At 44.1% G+C, this 5,833-nt stretch overlaps 1 long non-coding RNA gene across 1 annotated transcript; it reads left to right on the top strand.

Moving 5' to 3' along the window:
- Positions 1 to 3,513: 3,513 nt before the first annotated feature.
- LOC136486494 (uncharacterized) lies at positions 3,514 to 5,351 on the top strand. The gene is made up of 3 exons (XR_010766832.1): positions 3,514 to 4,117; positions 4,270 to 4,479; positions 4,678 to 5,351. It is a non-coding gene; the product is annotated as an uncharacterized lncRNA (long non-coding RNA).
- The last annotated feature ends 482 nt before the right edge of the window (positions 5,352 to 5,833 follow it).

The raw sequence follows: 5,833 nt of genomic DNA, 5'->3' as shown, positions 1-5,833 counted from the left end.
ATTAGGTACCAATAAATCCTTATTTATACCATTATACAAACATATGAATGAGCTCACCTTGTTTTTAACTTTCATGGTCATATTTGAAGGTTGTTGTCCTCATTAGAGGTGATAAAGGCACTCAAAGCCATGGGGATCGGAAAAAAATTGTTTTTCCCTGAAATCGGCCAGGGCGGTTGTGTTTTCAAGCTCAGAAGTTTTGGCATATTTTTCGGAGAATATACTTGATCTTCTATAGGCCATGTCATTTATCTGTTTGAGCTTAAAATTTTTATGGTTGGTTCTTGAGTCATCCTAAGTGAGAAAAATATAAAAAATGCAAAAAAAGGAATGATGAAAATAGTGAAAACAAAGTAGGGAAAAAAAGAAGAGGAGCACATAGAGAACACAAGAAAGTTGTGTTGTTTATGTTGTGTACCTTGTCCTTATTTTTTTCTTGGCGCCTTTCATAAATGTTTTACTCCCTTGTTTGTCACAACTGGCGCCTTTCATAATTGTTTTACTCGCTTGTTTGTCATAACTGGTGTTAGGGACACATATTGGCCAACAACTCGGACAAGTGCTTTGAACATTTATTTAGTATTACTATATGTTACTAATAGGTATCATAAACAATCGCCGGTTGTGCCATTGTCTACAAAGGTATCCATTGTTTTGCTTTGGTAAGAGCATTTATAGGAGCTTGGTAAGACGTGTGAGTATGTGTGTCCACTGTCCACGTAGTAGTTGATAAGGATAACCTTTTGTGTTTTCTTATGTCGTATTGGTAACAAAATGCCAAACATGAGCCTAATCTTAATAGTGACATGGAGGGCTACATGGACCAGATGCTTAAGGAGATCAATGAAGCTACTGACAAGCTGAACATTGGTTTGTTGAACCACATGATTAAGAGGCTGGACTGGGTGTCCATGCTCCATCGAGAGGATAGATGCTTTGGAGAATAGTCAACATCCCCCCCCCCCCCCAAAAAAAAAAACTCCCATTACTAGAGATGATGCCCAAGATTTCGACGACACCCAAGATTTTGACGATGTGTTTTTGTACGCTGATGGTGGGAAGGTTGATGAGGCCATGACATGAGAGGAACAACTATGACAATGCCTTCACGTAGTTGTCAAGGTATGAGAGGTAATAATAATAATCATCGGCACCATGGCCGTGGTAATGATGATCCTTTTGCTAAAGTTAAATTTACCATGCCATTCTTTTCTAGCGCTTATGATGCTGAGGCATATCTTGATTGAGCGATGATTATTAAACAACACTGTAATTCTGTTATGGTGGCTGCTAGGATTTTGAGAGAGAGAAAGAGAGAGAGGCGGCTGGGGTTGCAAGGGTGAGAGGGGGGCGGCCAGGGGCCTTGGCCCACGTCCGAGCAAGAGGGAAGGATTTTCCTTCTTAATTCTTGCTTGATTAGATTGATACATCTTCTCTCCTTATATAGAGAGGTTTACTTGACTCCCAAGCAAGACTTACTTGACCCCTAAGCAAGCGATCCTTATCTCTAATTAACCCTAACACTAACGGGCTGTACCGCTAGCCCAGGACCAATAGGCCCATGACATACTCTAATAAATTCACACCTAGTTTTTGAGATACATAGAGTTAGACAGGCTAGTACTGAATTCAAGGGTTTTGATATAATCTGGTGACAAGAACTAGGTAATATATGTGCCTACAACCTGATACATGGGACATGTTAAAAGAAGCCATGCATAATCATTTTGTTCCTCCTTCCTATCAATGTGACTTGCATAAGAAACTTCAAAGGCTTAGAACAAGGTAATATGTCTATTTAGGGATATTATGCAGAGGTTTAGAAGGGTATAATATGTCGTGGGGTAGTAGAGAAAACAGAGGATACAATTTATCGTTTTTACGGTGGGTAGAGGCATGAAATCATGATATTGTTCTATTATTACTCGTTTGTTCCTATGCTTGCAGAGAATGAATTGCAGGGATGTCAGTAACAACGGAACCAGAGAAGCTTTGGCAACTCCCTCGCTCCAAGGACAACGACAATGATATATAGGACCAGCAAAGTTGCCCCTTCTTCGAGCTGTCATGCTGTTACATCTCCCACACAAGCTCTATAGACTAGTAAAACGTCATTGCAGGTACCCTCCAAGAGTAGTGCATTATCCATCGCTTTTGCGGGTCGCACTTCTTGAATTCAGTGCCACCGCTGCCATGGAATTGGTCACGTGGAGAAAAATTATCTAAGCAAACGGGCATATATATTTCTATAGATAATGAATGCTACGTTGGCACTTCTGATATAGAAGGAGACATTGATGATGGTGTACCATGATGATATTATCCTTATTGGTAACACCATCATCAACTCATGCTTAGAGAAGAAAAGTCCAGGTTGGCCCAAGTTGTGAAGTCATCTTCAACCTTCGAACTCAGCCCCTCCTATACGGTAGAACAATGGCAGAAAACTAGAAACTCCAAGGAAACTTCAAGGGGGGTGCTCCGGGGGGGGGGGGGGGGGGGGGGGGGGGGCTCTGTGGGATCGCCGGCCGTGGGAGGCCTCGAGCCCCTCCCGCCCTACCGCTAGATCCGTCCCTGTTTACAAACAACACCCATGTTAGATATAATTTAGTTCAAAAAATAGTGACCACAAGATATATAATATTGCGGCATGTTTTGAAATTTGACTTGGTTGCCTCACAGTTTATTTGAAGACATTATACATATAGTTATTAAATGTCGTTTACAGCCTTATAGTTTAAGCTCAAGGAAACCGTGTGACGGGTAAGAAAATGATACCATCATTTGTGTACTCGATCGTGAGCCATAATGGTGAGCCAGGCTAGACTGGGTTTGCTCAGATCTACAAAGTGGACCTTAGGCCTTGTTTAGTTCGCGAAATTTGGATTTTGGGACTACTGTAGCACCTTCGTTTTTATTTGGCAAATAGTGTTCAAACATTGACTAATTAGGCTTAAAACGTTCGTCTCGCAATTTCCCACCAAACTGTGCAATTAGTTTTTCTTTTCATCTACATTTAATGCTCCATGCACGGGCCGCAAACATTCGATGTGACAGGTACTGTAGCAACTTTTTGGATTTTGGGGTGGAACTAAACAAGGCCTTACTAACGCCCGTACGAAGTGAACAACTATGGTCCATTTAAGAATTGGCATGGCCCAATGGACACTCTACGACTACGAACAGGGATGAAAACGGTACGGATATTTTTCGACCGTATTCGAAACCGAATCCGTTTAGAGGGTTTGAGATCTATCCGTATCCGAGTTCAAATATCCAACATCCGATATCGTATCCGTATCCGAATACTCAAATTGTATATTTATGACGTCAATATCTAATCGTATTCTATCCGACATAGTTGACACTATCCGTATTCAAATCCGAATCCGAACAGAAATATGAAAACAAATATAATATGGGTGATATGCGTCCGTATCCTATCCGTTTTCATCCATAGCTACGAATAAAAAGACTCGCGTGTTATCGTCCTCGCCCCGCCCCGCTCTAATGTCCTCGCTCCGCAGTCCGCACCGACACCCGCGCTCACCTCCCTACCACAACCGCTCACACGTCTCCGAGAAAATCGCCTCTCCTCGCCGCCACCCGCGTGTCCAGTTGAACGCTGCTCCTCCCTAAATCGCGGACCCTCATGGCAAAGCGGTTCCACTAGAGAAGCCTGCGAGCTCGCGGCCGGCGGCGGGAGCGCGACAGCTGTGAGCTCGCGGCACGGCGCTGCGCGTCTACAGCCGGCGGCGGGCGTGGGTGGGCTACGGGATTTGCGCGGCCCGCGGCGGACGGCGGGAGCCTCGCAGGCGGCTGCTGCGAGCCTGCGGCCCGGCGCAGTGCGGCTGCAGCCGGCGCGCTTCCCCCAAAGGCTCCTGATCTCCCCGAGCACCGAGACACTAGGATGGTCGCTGGCGAGGCTGGCCAGATGCTGCGCGCCAAGACGGCGTAAGCGCGTACTCCGTAGTTGCCTTGCCTGGTGGCACTTCGGCTGTTGCTGGTGAGGAGATGGGCGATTTCAGCACCTCTGGCAGGAGCATGATTGTGGACATCTGCAGCAGCTGAAGACAGTCAGCGGCTCCTCCAGGTCCTCCAGCATCAGCTTCGATGAGTACGTCCTCTCCTGCCTCCTTCTAATCCTTTTCCACTAAAGAGACCTTGGATCAATTGCTGCGGAGAAAGAGAGAAGGTGGGCAGATGATGTGTTTCCCTCTGTCTCCCCTTCCTACAAGCTGACGATTTTTTTTTTTTTGAACTGTATAGGCTGACGATTGCCGGGCCGATGTGATTCCACAAATGTCGGCACGTGCTCACAACCATGGCGCAGGAAGGGCAAACTGCCATTGTGGAGCATCTTAGCGCTGGCGTGGAAGATGCATTCTTTGGCCTTGAATTCGAATTTGGCGGCCACCAGGGCCCCAATGCCTGCAAGGACATGTCCATGGAGACCGCCCGCAGTCTGTTCGTCACAAGGTTTCTATCAAAACTTCTTTCCCTTTCATTTATTTTGAGGAATTGCTCAGATTAATCGGGGATAGATAGGATTGGTAGACAACAATTACTACATGTTTTGGATGAGTAAGTTGAAACCTAGCTATGAAGGCTAGCATTAATTTGCCGTGGCTCTTGCAAATATAATCTACTGATTTCTTTGAGATTTTTCTTTTACAGGTGGACACATTCTCTTTTTTAGTCATAGTGCTACCAATATTTTCTCTATGCACTCAGTGATATGCTCTCAAGTGGATATATGTTCAATGATTACAATCCAGAAGCATTACCATTTTTGCCACACTCTATTCAGGGGCATTGAGTGATCTCAATCCCTGTTGTCACACTGAGCTATGTTATCAAATTGACACAATTCAGTGATATGCTCTGAAATTGGTGTGGTCCATCACTTGCTATTTGCATTAGAGAGAGAAAATAAAGCACCAGAGATTATGTTTTTACTGGAGATGGAGAAGAACTCTTGACTGGACCAACCAGCTGTAATGATGTTCAAATGTTACAAGATTCATGGCTGACACAACAAGAAGCCTCGCCATCAACATCTCTGGCAACCGGCAGTATCCTCTCCTGTGCAGCCCCTCTAGCCATGTTGTTTGCTTGCGGAATTTGAGAAAACATATTTGATATATGCTGCTACTATATTTTACATCTTGTTCCTGTTTGACACTTGAATGTAACAGCCTCATCTTGTGGACTTGTGGTTTGTAATCATATGCACAGTTGTCCCCTATTTGAACTGAGATATATTTAATTGATTGACAATGTCGAAGTTCTTGCTGTCTAAATTGTTCATTGTCATTCTTTTGTTTGGCTACTTTTAGACACCTGTTTGCATTGGCATGGCAACCCAAAACTGCCACGCAATAGCCACGATGGACCTCTCTGCATTTCATGTATACCTGGCTACATCTCCATTTCTAATTGCCAGAACTTGTTGCAGGTGCTCCTGTTGCTACAGCAGTGGTGGCCACGAAATTGACAGGCCAACCTGAAAACTATGCCCTTAAGATATCTTTTTTTTTTTGCAAAAAACGCTATATGATTTGTTTACTGAAAGCTTTTGTTGTTAGCCAATGCTAAATTTGCTGTATATGTGCAATCTATGCTCGGGAGCCCTCTCTTGTAAGCCTGTGAAAAGGGCCATTCAAATGTCAATAGCTCTTGTTCTTTAAGTTGGTCACGAGATTATTGCACTAAGTGATACTCTACAAGGTGTCTATCATTTGTCTCATACACACGAATGGACATATCGCGGTACATGTGGGTGTGATATTCTGATCTTGATCTGAAACAGAAGGTTAACTTTTTTTTCATG

This window comes from Miscanthus floridulus, chromosome 10 (assembly GCF_019320115.1).
Source record: "Miscanthus floridulus cultivar M001 chromosome 10, ASM1932011v1, whole genome shotgun sequence".
NCBI classification, from domain to species: Eukaryota; Viridiplantae; Streptophyta; class Magnoliopsida; order Poales; family Poaceae; genus Miscanthus; species Miscanthus floridulus.
This window is presented reverse-complemented; position numbering and strand designations above follow the sequence as displayed.